Source organism: Prionailurus viverrinus, chromosome A3, assembly GCF_022837055.1.
Source record: "Prionailurus viverrinus isolate Anna chromosome A3, UM_Priviv_1.0, whole genome shotgun sequence".
NCBI lineage: Eukaryota > Metazoa > Chordata > Mammalia > Carnivora > Felidae > Prionailurus > Prionailurus viverrinus.
In genome coordinates this window covers 107,835,056-107,862,504 of record NC_062563.1, presented here as the reverse complement: position 1 = coordinate 107,862,504, position 27,449 = coordinate 107,835,056, and the positions used below count along the sequence as shown (strand labels likewise).

Here is a 27,449-nt window from a genome sequence, read left to right as displayed (position 1 = left end):
AAACACTTACATGAACTAAATTTTAAATCAAGGTCTTAATTAAATCTTTAAATAATTAGTGTTCAAAGCAACAGTGTGAACAGAATTACTGTTAATTAGATTGTTCATTTATCTATTCTGTTATAGCCAGAGATACACATTTGGATCTTAACCGTAAGTGTTTACAGAGAAGAGACAGGTAGTGGAAATTATTTATAAATCTATAGTAAAATATAGCTTTTTTCTGCTAGGACTGTGTGGCGGAGGGCGTGTGTGCCCGTATGTGTGTGTATGGTGTTAAATTTGAATTTTAGAAAAACAAGTTGTAAGTTTGGGGTATGTTCCAATCTTCTGCATCTTGAATATACATTTATTAAGGCACCTTGGATTTCTAACCTAAAAATCTTTCAATATAATGTAATGTCCTCCAAGATTACTTTAGTTCAGTATCTACTTCTTACTAAAAAAATTGGGAGGGGGTAGGTTAGAAAACTAGAGTTTTTTTATGGGCCACAAAAACTGTTCCACTGTAATTTTAAAAGGCTGAAGACTTCAGGTTAATAAGCTCAGAGATTTCTCATAGGGGAAGGAAACAGAAAAATTATTACATTGAGAACTTAATGAAAACAAAGAAAGCCTTTATAAGCTAATGCTGAATTTCAATTCTTCAAAACTTGAGAGAAAATATCTTTTGACAAAATTAAAGTACGATAATTTATATATTTCCATTTATGAGAATAACGCTAGAATAAATTAAAAATAAAGAAAATCACAAAAGGCTGTCTTTTCCAATTTCTTCACGATTAAGATCTTTGTTTCTTCCAATTGATTAGTATACAGTATGTTTATATAACAACAAATCTAATTGCTAAGTGAAATATAGGTGCCATCTATAAAGTAAAACAGTTTTCAAATGAGCATCCGGTAGAGTGTTCAAATGAAGGTTGATTCAAGATTCACACATTTTGTTAACTGATTTGAATTTAATATAAATTGATTCATACAGTATATATTATTCTTTTGCCACTTGAATTTGATAGAATATCTGTTAGATCCAGCTATAGCATATAGTTGTAGTTCTTTTCTTTTCTCTATAATCTTCCACTGAACGTGTCTACTCATTCTGTCATTGGAGGATATTTGGTTTGTTTCCGATTTGGGGCTCTTACAAGTAGTGCTGGGATTGCTGGGTCATAGTCTATTCGTATTTTCAGCTTTTGTAGAGAATGCCAGACTCTCTTGCTGTAGGATTAAACCAGTTAATACTGCCATAAACATTGCATGGATATCTTCATTTTTCCAATATTTTAGGATATGTATCACACTATGATTTTAATTTGCATTTATGTAGTGATTAATCATTAGTAAATAATACACTTAGTAGTCACTAGTGCATACATCTTATGAAGTGTCTCTTCAAGTACTTTGTCCGTTTTTATAATTAATTATATTTTTCACATCAGTTTTTGAGAGTTTAAAAATATTTAGGGGCGCCTAGGTGGCTCAGTCGGTTAAGCGGCCGACTTCGGCTCAGGTCATGATCTCAAGGTCCATGAGTTCGAGCCCTGCGTCGGGCTCTGTGCAGACAGCTCAGAGCCTGGAGCCTGTTTCGGATTCTGTGTCTCCCTCTCTCTCTGACCCTACCCCGTTCATGCTCTGTCTCTCTCTGTCTCAAAAATAAATAAACGTTAAAAAAAATTAAAAAAATATATATATATATTTTGTGTGTGTGACCCCCTATTAAGCATATATGTTTTAGATATTTTTGTCCACTTGCCTTTTTACTCTGTGATGTTTTTGATAAAGTTTTAACGTAGCCCAATTTATTAATTTTTCTTTATGTACAATGGTCTTGTGTCCCACATAAGAAAATTTTCTGTACAATAATTTTATAAGATAGTTTTCTGTTTTATGGCCTGGGGGCACTTGCCTGTTATGTTTATTTTTTTGCCATTCATCACTAACTGATTTTGTGATAGTGTGAAATAGGGGTCAAACTTCATTTTTTTCTACGTGGTTATCCAATTAATCCAGCTCCACTAATTGAAAAAACTGCTCTGGGGGCACCTGGGTGACTCAGTTGATTAAGCGTCCGACTTCAGCTCAGGCCATGAGCCTCTCGGTTCTTAAGTTCAAGCTCCACGTTGGGTTCTGTGCTGACAGCTCGGAGCCTGGAGCCTGCTTCAGATTCTGTGTCTCCCTCTCTGTTCCTTCCCTGCTCGTGTGCTGTCTCTCAAAAATAAATAAAGATTTTAAAAAATGGAAAAGACTGCTTTAAATCAAATTCCCACATGTTTGTAAACTTGCTTGTAGATTCTCTATTTTGGTCCACTGACCTATTTTTCTAACCTTGAACCAACAACACATGGTCTTAATTACTGAAGGTCTGTAGTATGTCTTCATGTCTGATAAAATAAGTCATCATATCTGTTTTTTTCTGCAGGGTTCTTGGTAATTTTTTGTTTTTGCATTTCCATATAAATTTTAGAATCAACCTTGTCTACACACACACACACACACACACACACAATCTTTTCATATTTTGATGGGGAATGCACCGAATTCTACAGAGTGATTCCACCTAGTTAAACTTTTGAGATTTTAAATCTAAGAACCATGTATATTATTCCATTTTTGAAGTTTTTCTTGATAATGTTTTATAGGATGCTTACAAAGAGGTCTTATGCATCTGTCATTAGATTGATATTTTATCTAAGTATGGATTTATATAAAATATTTCACATTTTTGATGTTATTTAAAACACCTTATTTTTTAATTTTTAATTTTTTAAAGAGTTTTTGTTAAAACATTTTTTATTTTTTTTTATTTTTTTTCAACGTTTATTTATTTTTGGGACAGAGAGAGACAGAGCATGAACGGGGGAGGGGCAGAGAGAGAGGGAGACACAGAATCGGAAACAGGCTCCAGGCTCTGAGCCATCAGCCCAGAGCCTGACGCGGGGCTCGAACTCACGGACCTCGAGATTGTGACCCGGCTGAAGTCGGAGGCTTAACCGACTGCACCACCCAGGCGCCCCTGTTAAAACATTTTTTAAATGTTTATTTATTTTTGAGAGAAGGAGAGACAGAGCATTAGCAGGTGAGGGGAAGAGAGAGAGAGGAAGACCTAGAATCCAAAATAGGCTTCAGGCTCTGAGCTGTCAGCACAGAGCCCAGTACGGGACCGGAACCCACGAACTGAGAGATCATAACCTAAGCCAAAGTCAGAAGCTTAATTGACTGAGCCACCCAGGTACCCCCTTTTTTTTATTTTTTAAAAAATATTTATTTATTTTGAAAGAGAGAGAGCAGGGGTGGGGGAGGGAGAGAGAGAATTCCAAGTAGGCCTTGCGCTGTAGGAGCCTGAAGCGGGGCTCAATCTCAGGAACAGCTAGATAATGACCTGAGCCAAAATCAAGAGTCAGACACTTAACTGGCTGAGCCACCCAGGTGCCCCCAAAATGGCATATCTTCATAACTGTTTACTGCTAGTATATAGAAGAACTCTATTTGTTTTGTTTTTCATTACAGTATCCAGCAGCCTTGAAAAATCACTTACTATATATAATAATTCATTATAGTTTCTTTTAGATTTTCAATATTCATGTGCACATCGACTGTGCATAATGGCGTTTTTACCTCTTCCTTTTCAATCCTTATATTTTCTTTTTTCTTACTGTCTGGCTAAGACTTTTAGCAAACTGTCAAATGGATTTGTGAATAATGAGCATTTGTGCCTCACTCCTCATTTCAGGCAAAGAACAATTTATCATTTATCATTAGTCACATGCTCCAATGTGCTCCAAGTTCTTACCAATTCCTTTTTATCAGATTAAGGACATTCCTAGATATTTCTAATTTCCACAAAAGGAAGTTCAGTTTTCTCGAATGCTTTTTCTGCCTATGTTAAAATGTTGACATGAGTTTTCTTTTTATAAATGTTACTTCATGGTCGAACTATATTGATCTGGTTGTATTCCTAGTATAAACCTATCTTGTACTCCAAGCGTTCCTAGTATTCCTAGCATAAACCTACCTTGATAATGATGTCTTATTATTTTCTAATGTATTCTGATAAAGACTTGTTGTTTTTTACTTTTATATTTTAGGATACATCTATGTGTCTATATCCACAAGAAACATCACCTGTAGTTTTCCTATCAACTTTTTTTTTTTTAATTTTTTTTTTCAACGTTTATTTATTTTTGGGACAGAGAGAGGCAGAGCATGAACGGGGGAGGGGCAGAGAGAGAGGGAGACACAGAATCGGAAACAGGCTCCAGGCTCTGAGCCATCAGCCCAGAGCCTGATGCGGGGCTCGAACTCACGGACCGCGAGATCGTGACCTGGCTGAAGTCGGACGCTTAACCGACTGCGCCACCCAGGCACCCCTCAACTTTTGATATCAAAATTATTTTGGCCACATAAAATGAGTTGGGGATGTTTTCTTTTCTTTTTTTTCTGTTATCTGGAAGAATTTATGTAAGATTAATATATTTCTTTTTTAAATGTTTGGAAGAGTTAACTTGTGAGGCTATAACATTGTGGAGTTTTCATTAAAGAAAAGTGCTATTTACTAATGAAATTTCATTGATAGTTATGAGATTTTTCCATTTTTTCCTTTAAAAAAATTTATTTTATGTTTTATTTATTTTTGAGAGAGAGAGAGAGAGAGAGAGAGAGAGAAAGCACGGGAGGGACAGAGAGAGAGAGGGAGACACAGAATCCAAAGACAGGCTCCAGGCTCTGAGCTAGCTGTCAGCACAGAGCCCGATGTGGAGCTCAAACGCACGAACCGCGAGATAATGACCTGTGCCGAAGTCGGAGGCCCAACCGATGGAGCCACCAAGGCGCCACTTTCCATTTTTTTCATGTCATTATTATTTATTAACTCTTGTGGAGTTTGTCAATTTCACCTAAGTTTCTCCATTTAATGGAGATGTCCATAATTTAAAAAATTTTATTAGTTTTTATGCCAACTTTTGATGTTACTATATCGCATAGCTATTCTGATTTACTAATTATTAGGTTCTGCTCTTTATTTTTTTTTTCAATGTTTATTTATTTTTGGGGGGACAGAGAGAGACAGAGCATGAACGGGGGAGGGTCAGAGAGAGAGGGAGACACAGAATCGGAAACAGGCTCCAGGCTCTGAGCCATCAGCCCAGAGCCTGATGCGGGGCTCGAACTCATGGACCGTGAGATCGTGACCTGGCTGAAGTTGGACGCTTAACCGACTGCGCCACCCAGGCGCCCCAAGGTTCTGCTCTTTATATCTGCGTTTATTATTTCTTGATTCCTCTCTGATTTTGCTGATTTTTTTGAATTTTCTGTGTTTTATTTCAACGTTTTTTATTTATTTATTTATTTTTTATTTTTGGGACAGAGAGAGACAGAGCATGAACGGGGGAGGGGCAGAGAGAGAGGGAGACACAGAATCAGAAACAGGCTCCAGGCTCTGAGCCATCAGCCCAGAGCCTGATGCGGGGCTCGAACTCACGGACCGCGAGATCGTGACCTGGCTGAAGTTGGACGCTTAACTGACTGCGCCACCCAGGCGCCCCAAGGTTCTGCTCTTTATATCTGCGTTTATTATTTCTTGATTCTTCTCTGATTTTGCTAATTTTTTGAATTTTCTGTGTTTTAAAAATCTATACACTATATGGCATATGTATGTTCTTTTCTTTTGTGTGTGAGTAGCTCTTATATTTTAAAAAGTTAGTAAATTTGGGGCGCCTGGGTGGCTCAGTTGGTTGAGCGTCGGACTTCAGCTCAGGTCATGATCTCACAGTTCGTGGGACGGAGCTCCACATCGGGCTCTGTGCTGACAGCTCAGAACCTGGAGCCTGTTTCGGATTATGTGTCTCCCTCTCTCTTTGCCCCTCCCCCAGTCATGCTCTGTCTCAAAAATAAATAAACATTAAAATAAAATAAAATAAAATAAAATAAAGTAAAAAGTTAGTAAATTTGTGCTAACATTTTTCTCTATTTAACATAATGTCTCAGGTCCCTCTTTTCATATAGCATCCAGGGGATCCTTATTCTGATGAATCATACAAATGGTTTATTTCCTTTTCTACTGCACTTACTCTGTTCTCTACCATCCAACTTTAGTAAATAATGATTTCCCCTTATGACATTTTTGTAAGTTTATTTATTTATTTTTTTTTTTGAGAGAGAGAGCACGAGCAGGGAAGGCACAGAGAGAGAGGGAGACAGAGAATCCCAAGCAGGTTCCACACTGTCAGCACAGAGCCTGATGTGGGGCTCAAACTCCTGAACCATGAGATCACCACCTGAGCCAAAATCAAGAGTCAGATGCTTAACTGACTGAGCCACCCATGTGCCCCATTTTTCCTTTTCAATTTTGACTTTTGTAACGCTTGACATTAGTACCTTATGTTTCTCGACCTAAATGTTATCCTATTTCCTCCCAGCTATCAGTGATGAGACAAAGCCGAAACTTAAATTGGGTCTGATAGTCTTCCTTTCTTCTTCTCACTTTTATTAGTTGCATCATTTCACTTTATGGAGGAACATAATCCTTAAGCTCCACTCTGCTAACTAACTAAACCTCCTAATCTGAGTCCAACTTCTTTTTAAAAAATGTTTTTAAACATTTATTAATTTTTGAGAGAGAGAGAGAGAGAGAGCACAGAATTTGAAGTGGGGGAAGGACAGAGAGAGAGGGAGACACAGAATCTGAAGAAGGCTCCAGGCTCTGAGCTGTCAGCACAGAGATTGATGTGGGGCTCCACAAACCGTGAGATCATGACCTGAACCAAAGTCGGACTCTTAACCAACTGAGCCGCCCAGGCGCCCCTATTTGAGTCCCACTTCTTACAGCAGCTCCTCACTACCAGGTTTCCTGCCACATTGCACACCGCCATCTCTCCCCAATGATTGAAGTTCTACTAGTTTCCTCAAGCACGCCAAGAAATCATGGCAATGATATTTTCTAAGTCCTTGTATGTTCATAATTAGCCTGGTTAAATATCCTTAAAGTTGCATTCTACCCTGTTGTCCTTTCACCAAAGAAAACGAGCCAAAAAAGGCCAGAATTGGACTTGCTATTCATACATTTGCATTGATTTAAATACATTACATACAAGGTCTACCGCGCAATGGAAGAACAACGCAGGCAGCAACATTCTCCCAGCCCGGCTTCTCCTCCCTGACACAGGGACAGGGCCTGGGGCTGGCTGAGGGCTGGGCTGTTCCATGAGTGTCACCCACAAGCCCGCCTTGGCAGTTTGGGCCCCTAGTTCTCCCCAAGTTCACAGTCAAGGCAGCCTTGAAGGAGAATGGCTTCAAGGACAATGGACACATGCCCCAAAAGATCCCCCACACTCTTGCCTGCCAGGACTAGGTCCAGCCCCCTCATACGTTGAACCCAATTTCCTTCTCATCACAGAACTGGTCTGGATGAGGGATAGTCTAGTTAAATATAAAACTCTTAGCTCACACTTTCTTTTCTCATATTGACCAAAACAGCCTTATTTTTCCCCTCAGTCTGACTAAATTTTAAACATGTTTCTTCCTGATGATAGGCTCCTGAATTCCCTTCTCTTAGAGCATTTACTTTAAAGACTTTCAATTGTAGGTTCTTTCTCTGCTCCTTTGACCTGTAAATGTTCTCCTAGCCTCTTTCCAGTTTTATAACCCAGAAAAGACCTTCTCAAGGACCTGGGAGCCATCCTTTTGAAATGTGATCATTGGGAAACATAGAGCCTCTATCTCCCTGACTTTGTGGACAGGTTAGAAGCCTACCTTCATTGCATGTAGACTAGCAAACACAGAAGCCTATGCCTTCACATTGAACATCTTCTTCCCTGATGCCCTTTGGTACTTTTCTGCTGGCTTAGCCTAGTGCTAAAAAACGATCCGACCTCTTGTTTCAATCTCTCTTCCCTGTGGTAATAGTATTGAATAATGTTTTCTTTGCCAATTTAACTATGTCTGGTGAAACGTTTCTTTGACAATGTGTCTTGTAAGTGTTGTTCCACTGTCTCTATTATCATCTATTTCTGTGAAGAAATCTGAGGTCAGCTTGACTATTCTCCCGTTAGAAATATCCTGAGGGACATGTGGGTGGCTCAGCCGGCTAAATGTCCGACTTCGGCTCAAGTCATGATCTCACGGTTCGTGAGTTCGAGCGCCGCATCGGGCTCTGTGCTGACAACTCAGAGGTTGGGGACTGTTTCAGATTCTGTGTCTCCCTCTCTCTCTCTGCCCCTCCCCCACTTGCGTTGTGTCTCTTTCTCTCAAAAATAAATACACATTTAAAACAACTTAAAAAAATTGAAAATTAAAAAAACTAAAATGTCTTGAATTTTTACCTGGCTACCCTAATATAAATCTCAATAACTTTACCAAGGCATGTCTCTTGAACCTTTACAGTTCAGTATTCACTGTAGAAAAGTAAATCTATCATGGAAAAGTTTTCTTAACGCATGGTTTAAATATTTGTTTGGTTATTGTTTTGGTTGTTTTCATTATTATCTCCAATCACATCTACATTTGATCTTGTTTATCTGTTTCTTATTTACCACATGCTCCCTAGTCCTTTTTCCATCTTTATTTCTGTTTTATTTTGCTCTATTTTTCCATTTTCATACTTCCCTCTCCATGGTAGTTCCCTACAACTTTTTATACATTTATGTGTCGGTTTTGTTTTCCTTTCTATTTCACTTTTTGCCGACTTACATTTCAATTCCTTCTATTTTTTTTTTTTTTTCATCACATTTACCCTGACCTCTTGCACTTTTTGCTTGGGTGGTCTTCTTCTAAAGCCATGATTTCTTCTTTAGTTGAACACATTTTGTGTCAAGATGTTTCATTATGATTCATCTATTCTCTTTCACAATTTCAATGCATTCTATGAGTGATATAACTATACAAGAATATGTACAATAATTTAAATTTTTATCAGTCAGGGTCCTTGTTTGAAGCATCAGTATTTCATTCTGCCTACGTTAGGCAGAATGGATTGATTCAAAGGATCTTAGATGACTAATAGGAAGACTGGAGGTCAGGGATGAGGCAACAGGCAGAAATCAAAGGGAGTTTTAGGGCCAGAGGCACCCTTGCTGTCATACCACAGAACTCATGTATTTAGCACACTGACGCTAATCTTGCAAACAGAAACTGGGGCTATCATGGTCCCAGCTGCCACTGGACACCAGACTCCACCATCAACTGACACAATGAACTGTAATGTATACCTATTTCCTGTTTCTATTCAATGTCCCAGGCATAAACATATAATTAGTTGAACGTGGATCATTTGCCTGCCCCTGGTTGCCAGAGTACAGGAAGAACAACTATTTGTTTTTTTTTGTTTTTTTTTTTTTTTTGAATCCAGGAAGACTCACACATCGAAAGAATCTCTAATTATTTGGTGGGGCTTCAGATTCTGGGCAGTCAAGTTAATATTGGTATATGACCATTTAAAAAGTTACATACTGGAATGATAAAGATGTGACTTAAAGGGCCAAACTATTAAAGGAAAATGAAGATGTAAGTTATAAAGAAATGGGAAAGACATAAATGAGAAGGTAGTATGGGGTGATGAGCATGTATTGTTTTTGACCACTGGCATCAGTTTTTCCTTATTCTGGTAATAGCATCTGGATTTTACTTTGAGAACCACCTCACCACTTCTAGTCTGTATAGGGCAGGTAGGGATAACCCAACTCATTTGGTGGTAGGTCCAGGCCTGGACTTGATCAGTCAAGGCAATCCACCTCACTGGTGACTGAGATTAGTTCGGAGCTGGGCATGTTACTCACACAAGGCAAAGGAGATCTCTGAAAAGGAAATCATGACAGATCATTTCAGGAACTATTGGAACAGAGATACTTCCTTTTCAGAATGGCTGCTTGTTTGTAACAGAATCTTCAAGCTTCTGGTAGCCATGTCGCCTCTATGTGAGACAGTATCATAGATGGCTACACTGAGGCCAATGAGAGGAAAACTGGCTAGAGGTGGGTAGATTTCCTGACCACATTTGTTGTAGTTCATTGCAGTCCTGGCTGAAGTGTGTAAGACTCCTAAGAAGAAAACTCTATTAACTTACTGAGAAATATATAAAAGGCGGCTCGAATTTTCAGTACACATTTTCATTTCATAAGTGAAATCTTACAAATTCTAAAGTTGATTTCCAAGACAATTTGGATAAAAAAAAAAAACGGCCAGAAAATTTTAATACCCATAAGATGATTAACAAATGTCAAAGCATACAGTAATGCTCCAGAAGTTAAAAAAAATGTGACTCTGGTGCTGAAACTTATTAATTAATGGAATAGAAGAAAGTCAAGATAATTCATGCATCCATTGAATCATTTATAATACTGATATTTCATATTAGTGAGAAAAGAATGGGATTCAATACATAATATTGGGAAAGTTATATCACATGGAAAAATAAGTTAGATCCATGTCTCAGAAAACTAATTCTGTGTAGATGTAAAAATAAAATTCCAGAAGAATTAAATACCTGTTTAAAAGAACCAGAAGAATGCCTTTTTGTAATTGCTATGGACTGGATTGTGTCCCCCACAGATTTGTATGTTGAAGCCCAGGGCATTTAGAAGGTAATTAAGATTAAATGAGGTCATAAGGGTGAGGTCCTAATACACCAGCATTGTTAGCCTTATAAGGAGTGGAAGAGAGAGAGATCTCTCTTCCTGCACAGGCATTGAGGAAAGACCATGTAAGGATAGGGTGAGAAGGTAGTCTTCTGAAAGCCAGGAAGAGAGCTCTCACCAGAAATTGAGCATGGTGGCACCCAGATCTCAGACTTACAGCCTCCAGAAACTGTGAGGAAGGAAATTTCTGTTGTTAACCACATGGGGTATTTTGCTATGGTGGCCTGAGCTGACTAATGCAGTAAACTGAAATTGAAGATCTTTCAAACATGTCATAAAGACTGAAAATCAAAAATTTAAGAAGTTTTACAAATTTGATTACATGAAATTTTAAAACATCTGTATCATGGAAACTACCACATTTCAGGTAAAAAGAAGCACTAGACAGACATGGACAAACTAGTATTCATTTTCTCTATATAATAAAATCAATAGCGATCATCTAAGGAGTTTCTAAAATAAAGAAGAAAATGACAGTTCAATAGAAAAATGGGCAATTAATGTAAACAGAAAATTTGCAGAACGAAAAATGGATTAATAAATACAAGACAAGCTGCTTGACCTCATTTGTTTTTTAAATCTTTTTTTTTTTAATGTTTATTTTTGAGAGAGAGAGGGACATTTGGGTGGCTCAGTTGGTTAAGAACCCAACTTTGGCTCAGGTCATGATCTCATGGTTCATGGGTTCGAGGCCCACATCGAGCCTGGAGCCTTCTTCGAATTCTGTGTCTCCCTCTCTCTCTGCCCCTTCCCAGCTCATGCTCTCTCTCAACATTAAAAAAGTTAAAAGAGAGAGAGAGAGAGACAGAGTATGAGTGGGGGAGGGGCGAAGAGAGAGATGCACAAAATCCAAAGCAGGCTCCAGGCTCTGAGCTGTCAGCACAGAGCCCACCGTGGGGTTCAAACCCACGAACTCGGGGATCATGACCTGAGCCAAAGTTGGACGCTTAACTGACTGAGCCATCCAGGCACCCCTGACTTCATTTGTGATCAAAGTAATACATAAGGAAATAATAACAAAATGCTTTTCCTTGTCAATTTATAAAGAAAGAGTTGAGTGTCAGTATCTACTATTGGCCAGATGGAACAAAATAGCACTGTTATGTATCATGAATTGTGGTATCTGTTATGCCCAGAATTCGCGATCCCCAAAGACCACCAGGGAGCCAAGTCTGATGCAAAAGCAAAGAGCCTTTATTCGAGCTAGTAGCTCGAGCTCAATCCCCTACCTGCACCCACGCAGCGGTGAGATGCTGGAGAGAGCCAGCGAGTTTCAAAAGCACAAAGGTTTTATAGGGGTCTAGGGGCATTTGGTGAGGTAATGGATGTGGCCTTAGCCGATTGGCTGGGGAAGGGTCGTGGCCTCAGCCGATTGGCTGGGGAAGGGTCGGAGTCCCGTTAGGAAGGTTGCTGGGCATGTTTTGATCGGGAAGTTTGAACGGGTGAGCGGGAGGTTACTCAAGGGGAGGAGGCGTGGTCTGAGGTTTCTGCGGTTTTCCTGGAAAGGGGGCCAAGTCGGGGATATAGTCTCTCAAGATGGAGGACACAGAACACGATGGAGTCGGCCAGGGTAGGTACGCTCTTTCAGTATCCATATGCTGATATAACGCTTCAGTATCTATTACATCTAAAATATGTATCCCACTGATCCAGCAAACCTCCTGTTCAGAGAGTATTTGACAGAAATGACCTTACTGTGAACAAATATATATTCATTGGAGCATTGTTTATAACAGCACAAATAAATTAAAAAACAAAAAACCTGAACATCCACCAAAGAAGGTTTAGATAAATTAGGATACATGCCAATATGAACTATTATGCATGGGTAAAAATAATATTCTTTTTTGTATATATGAGGGGAAGTTCCAGTAGGAATTGCAAAGCCTAAAAGTTATTCACAAATACGTGTAGAGTGTGATGCTATTTACAAACATTCTAAAACCTGTGTGTGTGTGTGTGTGTGTGTGTGTGTGTGCGCGCGCACCAAAGGAAAAAAGAACAGAAAGATAAATGCCAAACATTCAGGTGTTTACCCTAGAGAGGGGAGTAGTATGATGGAAATACTTTTGCTCTTTTAGTCTCTACTGCTTAGCTGTATTACAATGAATAATAATAGAGTTTAATTTTTTAATGTTCGTTTGTTTTGAGAGAGTGTGTGCATATGAGCGGGGGTGGGGGGGGACAGATGATCTGAAACAGGCTCTGTGCAGACAGTAGACAGCATTATGCACGGCTCTTAACCCATGAACCGCGAGATCATGACCTGAGCTGAGGTCACACACTTAACTGATTGAGGCACCCAGGCGCCCCCACATACGAATAGAGTTTAAAACATAGAATTAGCACTTATTCTGGAAAAGTTATGGTAAAAAAAAAATGAAAATGTTGGTACCATCATCAAATAGTTCTTTTTTGGAAACAACAATTGATATAGTAAAAACCACAAACTTACTCACATCTGGCTATAAAATAGAAGTAATAGCTTTTACATATCTTGTTACGTCACTTCAATTCTACTGACAAATTGATACTAAAACTCTGTTTTATCAATGAAAACGACTTAGGCTCAAACATTGACTTCAGTAGGAAGTTAGAGCAGTGCAGGTGGGCACAGGTGTATCCCTATAAAACCTCTTCAGTATATCTGTTCCAGGTTCAGAGTCACAGCCTATGGGAAGGAGGTGGGGAAAGGGGACTACATAATCTGACCTTATTGTCCTCTGTTCTCCATGCCTGCCACGCCTCCCACTGGGAGACTCCAACTAGAAAATGGAGGGCTAGGAGCCTGGGTGAGACAATCCCTAATGTAACCCAAAGGCAGTTCTGGGCCACAGAGCAGGGAGGGAAGGGACATCTATAGCTTTGCAGCAGCACAAGGAGAAGAGCCACCCTAAACACCATACACCCAGATGGTCTCCACCACTCAAGGCTTTTCTACTCTCTCTCTTCTAGGAAGGCTCTTCACAGACCACACCTACATCTGACTAATTGTCTTTCAAAGTTGAACTCAGCCAGTCTCTTAAATTGCTAAGGTCAGGTGCAGCACTCCCCAAAGAAGTAGAGTTCCAGGCGTTGGTGTATTTTTCCTATTGCTTCACACCTGGAACCAGCAGCATCCATTACAGCTCCAGGAAGACATGCAGGTACCAAATGAAAAACCTGGAATTTGTGTTCTGAGAACCATGACACAAGAGAAAACTGGTGGACTGTTACCAGTAACCTCAAAATTAAAATAAAAATAGCCAGCCTCTATGTTTTGTCAAACGAAATTTGCAGGTAATTTTCCAACTATTAAAGACAAGAAGGGGGATTGCAAAGGATTAAAGTCCTCACACAGCCCCGATAGGTACATTTTAAAAGAAACTCTACAAGGGGCGCCTGGGTGGCTCAGTCGGTTACACGTTGGACTTAGGCTCAGGTCCTGACCTTGCAGTTTGGGAGTTCGGGCTCTGTGCCGACAGCCCAGAGCCCGGAGCTTACTTCAGATTCTACCTCCCTTTCTCCCTGCCCCTCCCCTGCTCAAGCTCTGTCTCTCTCTCAGAAATAAATAAACATTAAATATTTTTTTCAAAAACAAAATAATAGATATTCTACGGAAGGCAAAAAAGACTTTTTCTCAAACATATACTCTAGAAAGCTTGAGTATTCATATATAGCTACCGGCCTGCACTATGTTATTATTCTTGTGGGTTTCCCTCTTTTTAATGATGCGTGTGCACTTAGTATATTAGCAGGCTTCCCCTTGTTTTTAAAGGGAGAACCCAGCATCCAAAAATAGATTGATTTTATGCTTAAATACTGAAGTAATAGTTCTGGGAATAAGAGCCTTCAGAGTCTCTTAAGTTTCTTTATATCCCTTATTTTATTTGCTAAGAATATTATGGAAACTCTGCCAATACCCTTTGGTAAGAAGCTAATTAACAATGAATGAGTATAGTCAATTGAGATATTGTTATGTAAGCAAATAGAACAATGCCAGGCTACATCGTTTATTATAAAACATGCCTCAATTAAAATTTCATGTGATATAGTGCACGCAGATTTTCTAGGATAAACAGCAATGTTTTAGAGACTAAAACCCTTTTATAGTGCTCTACTAAACCCTGAGACAGCAAATCAATAGAATATTCAAGTCAAGCAAGACAGTTTCAGAGAAGGACAAACTATTAACCTTAAATGTGAATGCATTTGCATTTATAAATTTACCTTAAATCAATTTGTGTCTAATCTCCTTGTAATTATATCCTGTTATTTAGAAATGATAAGTATATTTTTAAAACTTTTTAATTGACATTGTAATGATCCAAATGTAACTCAGAGCGGCCTTTATTATATTCTTAGGGAGATAATATCAAATCTGCACGTGATGACTGCATCTTGTTCCAACTACCTGGTAAGTATCAGTGATGAAAATTGCTTATAAAATTTTGAGCTCCCTGGATTCAGCTTTTCATCCTTGGTTGTCTAAAGACATTCCCTTCGGTCTTTTATTCCTTGAGATAAAATTCACATACCGTAACATTTATACCCTTTTAGTGTTGTGCCATCATCACTACTGTTTAATTGCGGAATGTTTTCAACATCTCCAAAGAAAGCCCATACCAATCGGTGGTCATTCTCGATTACCCCTCACCCCAATCCCTGGTAACTAGAGCTGATACTCTATCTCCATGGATTTACCAATTCTGGACATGGTATATACATGGAATCATATAATATGTGGCCTTTTGTCTTTGACTTTTTCAACTTAGCATAATGTATTCAAGGTCATCCATGTCGTGGCACCAATCATTAGTTTATTTCTTTATATGGCTGAATAATGTTCCATTATATGGATATATCACATTTTGTTTAACCATTCATCAGTTGATGAACATTTGGGTTGTTTGCATTTTTTTGCTATTATGAATAACTCCACAATGAATACTTGTGTACAAGTTGTGGTCATATGTCTTCAGTTCTCTTGGATATATATCTAGAAGTGGAATTGCTGGGCTGTGTGGTCACTCAATGCAGAATTAAGTTTTGTGGGATCCCTGAAGAATTTCACTGCATCTTTTTAGGTTCTCACCAGCGAGGTATGAGGGTTCCAACTTCTCTACATCGTCACCAACACTGGTTGTTGTCTGTGTTTTTGTTTATATCAATCCTTTCCTTCATGCTTTTTTTAAAAGTTTATTTATTTATTCTGAGAGAGACAGAGACAGCGTGAGCAGGGGAGGGGCAGAGAGAGAGGGAGAGAGAGAGAATTCCAAGCGGGCTCTGCACTGGCATCGCAGAGCCCCATGCGGGGTTGAACTCACAAAACCACGACATCATGACCTGAGCTGAAACCAAGAGTTGGATGCTTATCCAGCTGAGCCACCCAGGCACCCCTTTCTCTTCATTCTTAAATAAAAAATCCAATTAATCCCTAGAATTTATATTGCTTTTTATATTGACACTGACTATCCTAAATAACTCAGTGATTAAAGCTTTTCTTTCAACTACTGTTTTCATCATTTTGAGCAGAAATATTTTTGATATCTGTGAAATGGAGAAAATGCTACACACTTGAAATGAATTTGTGGAAATTTCATGAGTATATTGGTTTCCTAATGATGCTGTAACAAAACAAATTTGGTGATTTAAACAAGATAAATTTATTATCTTATCGTTCTAAAGGTGACTATTCTGACATGAAACTCACTGGGCTGAAATCAAGATGTTGGCAGGGCGGCATTCCTCTCTGTAGGTCTATTTCCTTGCTTTTTCAAGTTTCTAAAGACCACCCCCATTCCTTGACTCATGGCTTTCTCTCTCTTACCTTCAAAGCCAAGAAGGGCAAGTAGAGTCCTCCGCCTGTTTCCATCTCTTCACCTAGAAAAGATTCCTCACTTGTAAGGATGCAGGATTAGAATGGACCCACACAGACAACCCAGGATAATCTTTCCTTCTCCAGGCCCTTAAACTTAAAAAAATTTTTTTATGTTTATTTATTTTGGGGAGAGAAAGAGACAGAGCACAAGCAGGGGAGGGGCAGAAAGAGAAGGGAGACACAGAATCCGAAGCAGGTTCCAGGCTCTGAGCTGTCAGCACAGAGCCCGATGTGGGGCTTGAACTCACAAACCGTGAGATCATGACCTGAGCCGAAGTCAATCACGTAACTGACTGAGCCACCCACGGGCCCCTCTAGGCCCTTAATTGAACCATATCTGCAAAATACCTTTTGCCACGTAAGGTAACATGTTCAAAGATTCTATGAATTATGGCATAGACATCTTTGTGGGACCATTGTTTTCCCATCACAATGAGACAACATATGTCTCGTGACAGGTACGGGACTGGCACACAATGCTGGATAACCATCTTTTTTTAAATTGTTTATAATAGGTACTATATGGTAAAATGGCAATGTAGTACATTTCTACTGTGTCAAGAAGATGGATGGCCAAATCTGACACAGCTGTACTTAAAGACTTAAAGTTCATACACTACTGTTACTCCCACAGAATAATTCTTGTCATGGGATATTTGGCAGATGAGTATCGTGGCATTAACCACCGGCCACAACTGCCTCATCTTTCCTCTGGCCTGGCAGCCAAGACATCTCAGGGCCATTTGGAGATATTTTGTTTTTGTGATGTGATCATCACAGTCCTTTACCTAAAACTGAGCGGACACTGAAGAGACCTTGAGAGGGGAAAAGAATATTGCCAGAATTCTAAAAAGTGGACTGTTGGTTCTGTCACCTGTGATGAGTGACGTTTTTGCTTCATTTATTCACATCAGTATCACTAATTTCTGGGTCTTCTAAGGCTTGATATGTACCCATAGCTTACTTTTAAAATGGGGAGAGTGGTCACAATAGTGTTTAGCGAGCAGAGACATTATTAGCCGGATAGTTGCTAAAATTCCCTATGATGAAGAAAGTCATTTCCGATATCTCTCTTGTGTCTTTGCTACACACACACCACACACACACACCCCGATAATTTCTTCCAAATACCTGGTTCTATGGCAAGAGTTCCACTCCCTGACAACTTTGGGGTTTGAAAGAAGATTGGGTAGCATTAACATAGTAAATGTTCACATTTCATAGTAACATTAATACAGTAATTGTCAATTATCTTAAAAACAACAACCACTACCACCATCACAACCACCACAGGAAATAGACCTCTGTTAATAAAATGAAATAAATTTCTAGCTCCACAGGGAAACAAAATGTTGTGTCATTGGTGGAGACCAGAACCAAAACAAATCACTTTATTCATAATAACTGGAAATGTCATTTTCTCCCTTAGGATTAGCTTTTATCTTCTGTAACCACAATCACTTTTTTGCCTAAAGGAATTAATTCTGAAATTAAGACTAGCTATTTTGTATTACTTCTTGTTTCTTTGATCAAAAAAAGGCCATTACAGACTTATTGAGTCAAAAATCATTCTTGATTTTTTTTAAAGCAATTGTTGCCCTGGATAAGTTAGGAGTTTCAGTCCAATGCCACCAAATTTTTAAATTAAAAAAAAAATTAAGATTATTTATTTATTTTGAGAGAAGGGAGAGAGAGAGAGAGAGAGAGAGAGAGAGATGACAAGTAGGAGGGACAGAGAGAAGGAGAGACAGAATCCCAAGCCAATCCCAACTCGAGGCTCGAACTCATGAATATGAGATCATGATCAAGAGTCGGACGTTTAACAGACCACACCACCCAGGCGCCCAATGCCATTAAATTTTTAGTAAAATCATTGCATTGTCAAATGGCTACAAAAGAAATAACGTTTTCTGTATTTTGTGGACATTCCCTAAATGTCTCTAAAAGCTTTGCCAATATTTGCCAGTTTGAAAATATGTTCTAGTAGAAATTCAGCTAGTGGTATTTTAAGCAAATTCCAATTAGAAACCATTTAGATGTCAGTGATCAAAACATAGGAGGGAGAGTTGGTATCTAACGATGATAATGCACATTTATAGAATACCTTTCCCTGAGAAGATTGGAACAGGTAAGCACATGTACTTGTATCTGTTTAACACTGATGCTTGGAGTTGGGCACATACGCTGACTTTTCCAGGTGGGGCTAAGGAGGAGAGCTGTGTATTTACCTCGCACATCTGACAGCACAGGAACGGGCTTGTTTTATTTAGTGGGGAAAGAGTGGATAGCCAGGGGAGAATTGACACAGAGGAACAGATAGCCTCGGTTCAAGCACTGTTTGCCTCTGACATCAGTGTTACTGTTGACATCTTCTGTCCTTTGTTGTCAATCCCTAAACTAAATTACGGATTTTGTTCCCCCATAAAAAGAAAGCTGTAATTCATTGCTTCATGTATGTTAGCAAAAATGCTTCTGCCAAAGGCTGTTTCTGAAATACTGCAATAAAAAGACCTAAATCAATAGAGGAGAAAAATGAAAATGATAAATAATAATAAATGAGAGAAAAATTTTAAGATGTCTGGCAATGCCATATTCTATTTAAGGGCCAAGCTAAAAGTATGTTGATGCAGACCTTAGAAGGGTCTGAATGTGCTCCGGTGCCCACGACTTTTTCAGCTGGTGATTTGCAACATACTTTTAATAAAGAATGTGGGTAAAATAAGAGAAAAGAAAGCAAGTAAAAAACACCTAAACTCCTAGTACCTGCACAAACTACCGTTCATCTTTTGGTGTATTTATTTTCTTTTTCTGCAAATTATTATACTTTTGTTTGTAAATTTTTATTTTGAGATGATTTCAAATTCACGGAATATTTTCAAGATGCGTACTATAAATTCCCTGATACTTTTAACCCAGATGTAACAACTGTTCAGTTTTGCCTCCTTAGCTGTATCAGGTTCTCTCTCTTCACCTGTGTGCACGTGCACACACACACACATACGCACACACACATCTACCTGTGTCTGCGTAAATTTTGTAACCAGATACATATGAAAAAAATTTTCCTGAATCATTTGGGGGTATTATATCTTTACTCCTAAATACCTCTAAAAATCAAGAACTTGAACATTGTTGTAATACGTTATCTAATCCACGTATTTAACTTTTTCTAGTTGTCCCTGTAAGGTATCTTATAATTTCGTCCCCTTAGTACAGCATCTAATCTAGATCACATGTTATATTTACTTATTATGTCTGGTTAGTCTCTATTAATCTGAAGAAGATTCTCAGCCTTTCTGTTTTGTTGACCTTGACATTTTTAAGAGACAAGATAATACTAATACTGATAATACTACAAATAATAAACTCGTAGAATGTGCTGCACCTTGAGTGTTTCTGGTGTTTCCTCATGATGCAATATGAGTTCTATATATTTTTTGCAAGAATACCATAGATATGGTGATGTGCTCTTTTCACTTAATGAGGCACATATTGACTACTTGCTCCAACATGAGTAACATGAACTTTGGTCATGGGGTTAGGCAGTGCCTGCCAAGAATCTCCACTGTAATTTAATTATGTTTCTATTTATAATGAAGCTGTAATTTGTGGATGGGCACTTTGAGACTATGTAAATACCCTATTCCTCATCAAACTTTAGCCATTAAATTTAGCAAACACTATTGATTTCTAACTCTATCATTTCTTCCATATTTTATTAGCTGGCATTGATAGAGATTTCTTATCTCCTCTACTATTGATTCATGTATGTATGTGTGTATGTATGTGTGTGTGTATGTATATTCACATAGATTCATGGATTCCTATTTTATTCAGTTACAATTCATTGTTATTGTATTATTATTATTATTATTATGCTCAAGTGGCCCTAATTTTGGCCGGTGGGAACCTTTATAATCTTTTTGACTCAGCTCCAAGATTTATTGAGCATTCTTTTAATTTATGGTGAAAATATTCCAGACTCATGTTGGATTTTCTCTGCCCCAGGCTTGGCATTAGTATTTACTTCAATGAGTCCTAATTTCTTTACAGTAAAGAATGGCATTTAGAAACTAAAGTCTAGGGAATAATGTACTCATTGCTACTGGGGTGTCATTTCCTCTAGGCCTGCCCAGTAGACAGTGCTAGAAAATATACACATGGACACACACACACACACACACATACACACACACCTCTCTATATAAACAGATATACCTATGTATGCCTCTATTTATCTGTTTAGTAGTAGACAGTAATAGTTATATGAGTTGATACTAATTCCACTACCACACCATAGGAGCGTGTTAGTCTTTCCCTTTTCCATACTTGTAACTCCCTTTTCCAAAAGTGAAAAACAACTGGCTCTCATTATCCTTTATATATATTACATTAAATATTACATATATACTACGCATGCACATATACATTATAAATATAATGGTGGCCGGGCACATGGGTCATGTTCCCATCATCTCAGAGGGGCACTGGATAGTTGTAGGTTATGGCTGGGTTGGTGATGGTGGCCACTTGGCGAAGGGGCTCGGTGGGGGCAGAATTCTAGCGTGGCCTCTGATGGTGCAGGACACATCCAGCACTGGCTCCCTGGTCCAGGTATTCTTGTGGAAATCGTGAGTCCCCACCGGTCAACTTGATCTCAGTGGCAGTGGCAGCCATCATCATCACCACTAATCCAGAGTTTATCAACCTCTCTCAAAAAAAAAGCCCACACTCATTAGTAGTCACTCCCCATTATCCCTCGTCTAGCCCCCGGAAAAATGAATCTTCAGGTAAATAATAGGTAAAGAATATACCAGCCGCACTTCCAATTACTGCAGAAATAATGGAAAGAAAGAAAGAATGGTATTCATGTCCTGGAAAATGCAGAGGCTTCTTGAAGTGTGCATGATAGGGGAAAGAGATCCAGCTGGATTCAGGTTTCTGCAGCATCCCAAGCAGCTCCTGTCAAGGAATCTAATGAGAGTGAGTTTTCCAGTTGAAAAAAAAAATATAAAGACCAGATGCGAACCTTCCTTCAGGGTAAGTTTCAGAGCTGAAGTAATTTCATAGTAGAGGTAGTCACTGTGAAACAGGAATGAGAAATCTACTCATGAGAGATAAGAGCAGCTGTGACGGAGCAAATCTCTGAGTATTTAAGAAGATGCAATGTCTCAACTACTATTCCTGAGCTAGGGGATGGGATGCCTCTAGGGATTCACATACGATGAATGCCAAGTGCCCAGACGCCCCGATGGATTTGGATTTCCCCACACGAGGGGAATGGCTACCCTGCTGCCTGGCCCTTTTCTTAGTGGCTAAGTCTGAAGGAAAAATGGAACAAAAGGATTGTAAATAAATGTTCGGTGGGCACACTTCTTCACCAAGACTGATGTTTTCCTCCAGGGGGAGGAAGTCCTGCCAGGATGAAACTCCTGTGCTTCCTCTGTCCCCAAATTTAAGCATCCCAGGGTTGGAGGAAGGCATCGGTTGGTGAATTTTGGACCAGGAAACTAGAACGCATATTTTGTTGTTCTTTGAGAGCAGGCTTAGCCATAAAACAAGAATTTTGCAATGCTCTTTCATGCTGAGCGAAGGGAGTATTTTAGAAAGAATTTCTGCCTGGTGTATTGCCTCATACTGCCTCAGTGATGGTCATTTGACCATTGAATTCTGAGAATCAATATTTGGAGCCCCTTTTCTTAAAATATAAGCCGAATTCTTCACAGTTCATCAACATTAGGTGACTCTTTTCTTCTCATTTCCCAACCGGTTTAGCACTTTTGTAGACAAGAGTTTATTACTGGGCCACCCCAACACCTATTTTCACTCATTAGTATCCCAGTGTTGAACCCTCTGAGGCCCAAGTTACTGCGATATCTCTAACTTCAGCTCATTTACTTCTCATTTTTCAGAATTATGCCCAGGACTCCTATCATATTGTCTTTCAAAGTGGCTATGTATCTCTGTGTTAATGATATCTCTGTATCATTGGGGCTCCTGGGTGGGTCAGTCGGTTAAGCATCTGAATCTTGATTTTGGCTCAGGTCATGATCTCATGGTCATGAGACTGAGTCCCATGTCAGGCTCTACACTGGACATGGAGCCTGATTAAGATTCTCTCTCTCTCCTGGGGCGTCTGGGTGGCTCAGTCGGTTAAGCATCTGACTTCGGCTCAGGTCATGATCTCACAGTTCGTGAGTTTGAGCCCCATGTCGGGCTCTGTGCTGACAGCTCAGAGCCTGGAGCCTGCTTCACATTCTGTGTCTCCCTCTCTCTCTGCCCCTTCCCTGCTCATGCTGTGTCTCTCTCTGTCTCAAAAATAAATAAACATTAAAAAAATTTAAAAATTAAGAAAAAAAAAGATTCTCTCTCTCCTCTCTCTTCCTCAGCCCCTACCCTGCTCGCACTCTCTCACCCTCTCTCAAAATAAGTAAATAAATAAACATTTTAATAAAAATAAAAATACTTCATTGTTGCAATGGTTTTGGTGCAGTGCTATCAGCTTACAGTACAACATGGTCAAAACTAGATTTCCCACCTGATTTCTGTTGTTGTTTGGCTTTCTTTCAATATTTTAATATAAAAAATGATTGGTTTCTTATTTTTACCAAAATAATTAAATTTCTTTGGTATTCTTTTTACTTATATTCTATCCTGAGTTACAAAACATACTTACGTGGAGATTTTGTTCAGTACACTAAAATATTTTCTTGCGTTATATAATATATATTATATATGTATATATATAACCCATATATTTAAAACATTCATTACAGCAATGTAGCAGTGTAGTATATTCCTTTCAAACTTCTGACTTTTTTCTTTATTCTCTATGTCTCTTTCACTTATTCTTTCTTTCTTAAAATGGGGAAATGGTAGTGACAGGCAAAGGCATAAAAAGATAGGGTTTACTATTGCTTTCTACTGGTTTTTCGGACTATATTTTTGACAACTGAATGTATTCACAGGACAACCCATCAGTGTATGGCATTGACAACATACCACTGTGTGTAAAGCAAGATACACAAAATATTCAGCAGTACGAAAAAATGAGAGTATTTCTTGTTTTGGGAGAGATTTTATAAGTTCCTAAGACCCTGGGTGGCTCAGTCGGTTGAGCATCCAACTTCCACTCAGGTCATGACCTCACCGTTCATGGGTTCAAACCCCGTATTGGGCTCTGTGCTGACAGCTCAGAGCCTGAAGCCTGCTTCTCTCTCCCTCTCCTTCCTTCTCTCCCTCCCTCTCCCTCTCTCCCTCCCTCTCTCTCAAAAGTAAGTCAACATTAAAAAAAAAAAGTCAGACACTCAACCAACTGAGCCACGCTTGCACCCCTGAATTGTACACTTTAAATAGGTAAATTGGGGGCGCCTGGGTGGCTCAGTCGGTTGAACGTGCAACTTCGGCTCAGGTCATGATCTCGTGGTTCATGAGTTTGAACCCCGTGTCAAGCTCTGTGCTGACAGCTCGGATCCTGGAGCCTGCTTCAGATTCTGTGTCTCCCTCTCTCTCTGCCCCCACCCCCTACTCATACTCTGTCTCTCTGTCTCTCTCTCTCTCAAAAATAAACATCAAAATAAATAAATAAATAAATAAATAAATAAATAAATAATTTCCTAAGGGCCTTAAAAATCAGTATGCAAAATGAAATAAGCTCATCCATGTAGATTAATTAAATGGGCATAATCATTTTAGAAAGCAATTTGGAGACATATACTAAGATCTTTAGAATATGCACATGCTTTTTTCATTTCTGAGGCATTGTTGTAAATAAAACATTTTTAATTCTTTAAAGAAGACTTTATGCACAACGGTTTTTATAATACTCTTATCTATAACAGTAAAATATCTAAAACAACTAAGCAGTTTAATTAATATAATGATAAATAAAGCATGCTCTATAAACATAATAGAATATAGTAGATTGTGTTCCTGAGTCCATTTTAATATGCAGGATATATAAGCCAGAAGAAGAAGAAATTGTACAGTCACTATGAGGACAACAATATAAAACTGAAAAAAATCCAACTCTATGATTACAGAAATACTGAGAAAGAAATAAGGTGAAATATTTATAGGGGTGGTCTTTGAATGAATAGATATAATACTTTTCTTGAATCTTTTGTTATCACCATTTCAATGGTTGCGAACTGTCTTGTAGTAACATTCCTAATAAAAAAGAACTTTGTAGTTTAAAAACGAATGTACGAATAATACCAAGTGTACAGATTGCAAGATGACTATATGATTTCTTGCATTGGGTTGATCCAAGAAACTTCTCAACAGAGTTGAGTTTAACTTAAAATTTAGAAGTGGGGATACAGAGGGCTGAAAAAGAAAAGACATTGTAAGTTCTTATTTGATGCATGTGTAGTGATTGTCGCTCACAGGACCGTGAGGGGGGCAGTATGGGTTGACTGGCTTTATTCTTTCATATGGATTCAAAATTAATAAATAAAAAACGTCTGTAGCTCAGGAATCTTCCTGTCATAACTATCAGCTTTTATTTGCTGTTGTAAAATGCTGTTTATGGCCCTTACCTATATTTTTCTCTTGATTTTTAAATGCTATACCTCCAAAGCATGGCCAAATACAAACAATACAGTACAAATAATACCACAGTTTCTGAAATGGCAAAGAGAATACCTTATATTCTCATACTCCAGAGATAATCTTTTCATGATACATTAATCCTATAGGATAATATGTATATATATGCACATGCAATATATAATGCAACTCATTATAGTTAATTTAAAATATCAATAGCACTGCAGCATACCTACTTTTCTCTAAAACATTTTTTATTAAACGTTTCCTGCTTTTATTTTCCCATGTCAAAGTATAAGGGGCATCTTCACTGTCCTTAAAATTTATCTTGTGTTTTATTGTGAGAACGAACCATAACTAGTTTCTTTAATTTCCTACCGATGATCATTTAGATCATTTGTAAATTATGGCTTTTTCCTCCATAGTAAACAATTCTGCAATCACTATCCTGGTATATATGTCTTTGCTTTGATTACATTTTCAAAGCAGGAACATTAAATATAATGGAGAGGTAGTTGCTATTGATTTAAGCTTGTGCTATACAAATAAGGAATAGGCAATATATCAAATGACAGCGGAATCAGAGCAGTACAAATCATTTTATCTTTAGACTTGCCCTTACAGGGATTAGATCATAAGACAATAGTCCAATCAGAGAACTAAGAGATATCTCTGTGATCATCAATCAAGAGAATACAGGTAATGATTATAATGATAACTTGTATTAAAAGATTATGACATCCCAGTCAGTGAATTAAACCATCTTACACAATTCCTACAAAGTCCTTATTAGGAAGATGATGTTATTATGCCCATTTTTTTCAATGAAGCATTTAAGGTAGATTAATTTGACCTAGGTCACATAGTGAAATCTATCTTCAGGGCAAGAATTCGGTTTGCATTATGTATAATGGCACTCACAAGCCAATTAATTCTATCAAAATAGTCTGTGAGAAAGTCCCTTACTCATATATAAGTACAGAAAGGCTGAAATATAAGGGAAGTGGGAGAAAATCTATAGAATAACTGAATCACTACTCAATCTTTCTTTAATTATGCATATATAAATATTATCTAACGATGGCTATTTTTTACTAGCTCAGATATTATTTTGGCCACTTAAACAATTTTGCAATGAACCAATAGTGACTGAAGTCATTTTTAAAAAGTATCGTGCAAAAAAAATAGTAAGGATAAATAAATAAAAAGCAAAGTGCATATATTGTAAACTTCCACAACAACCACTTAGGTATTAAGCCAAAACATTTGATTCACTGTTGTTGATTTCCTTCTTCTCTCTTACCTCCCACAACCATAGTGTCAAGTTTGATTGATTTTTCACTTCAAAAGGATCACTTACATCTGTCCCTTCTTTTCTGCTATGATTAAGAATGCTATCTTGATGACAGAAGATGAAGAATGTTCTCCCACTCTGGAGTGGGACCCATGGAAACCAGATAATTTGCACTGAGGTAGAAATGAGGTAAAGGACATGTTTCCTAAATAAGGAACACGAATAGTTGAAGTTGGTAGAGAGAGATTTTAGGGAAGATCAGAAAGAAGCTTCTCTGAGCAACTTCTCAGATCCCTCCCCCTGGTTCCCAGGCAAAGAGTCAAAAAGTAATAGGCATGTGTGTGTATGAAATTAACATGTTTCAAATTCTCAATACTTGTTACTATTAACATTATATTTATGTGGACTCTTTATAACAATACATCTGATTCAGGGCCCTTTGAAGAGAATTTGTCCTGGAATACAAATAAAAAGTTGGCTCTCGGTCTCCACATATATCTATATATTTCTATCTATCTATCTATCTATCTACGTATCTATAATCTATCTACTTATCTATCTATCTATCTATCTAGTTATCTTTTGTTGACTTTTTGTTGTTGTTTTATTTGTTTGATGCTGCTATAGTGATACATATGTTTCTACTTTGAGCTGCAATGTTTTTGCAGCTAAGGAATAGGGGGTAACATCACAGAACTGGTAAGAGCAAAGTAAATGATCACACTTATTCTTTGGCTCATTTCCATCATTCAAGCAAGGAAAGAAAGCCCTTTAAAGGATGAGAAGCAAAAACATTACGACTAGAGGAAACTTTCCATGACTCTCTTCTTATCGGCCATGTTTTATCTGTTGGCTGTTTATATTTCTACCCCTTGTGGCATCAGCAATCTGCAGCTTGGGGAAATGAATGTTTTTAAAATGCTTTTGAGGCTCCTCAAACTTGATTTTCCATGTGGAAATGTAGACAGATTTATCAGGGAAGGACAAATGAATACCAGTACCAAAGTAATAATAACAGTAACCTCCGAATCGATTGTTGGGAATGACTCCTTAATTTTGGATTTTCCTGTGGTCGGAGATGTGATCTTCTCCAGTGGGTGGACCTTCTCTGAGTTGT

The 27,449-nt window shown here is 38.3% G+C and overlaps 1 long non-coding RNA gene across 1 annotated transcript in view; it reads left to right on the top strand.

Annotated features, from left to right (window-relative positions):
* The first annotated feature begins 9,927 nt into the window (after nucleotides 1–9,927).
* Nucleotides 9,928–27,449, top strand: part of LOC125162827 (uncharacterized) — a 37,548-nt gene continuing 20,026 nt past the window's right edge. Inside the window, exons 1-2 of the long non-coding RNA XR_007151191.1 lie at nucleotides 9,928–9,965; nucleotides 14,973–15,024. This is a non-coding gene — a long non-coding RNA (uncharacterized LOC125162827). The remainder of the gene's footprint in view (nucleotides 9,966–14,972; nucleotides 15,025–27,449) is intronic.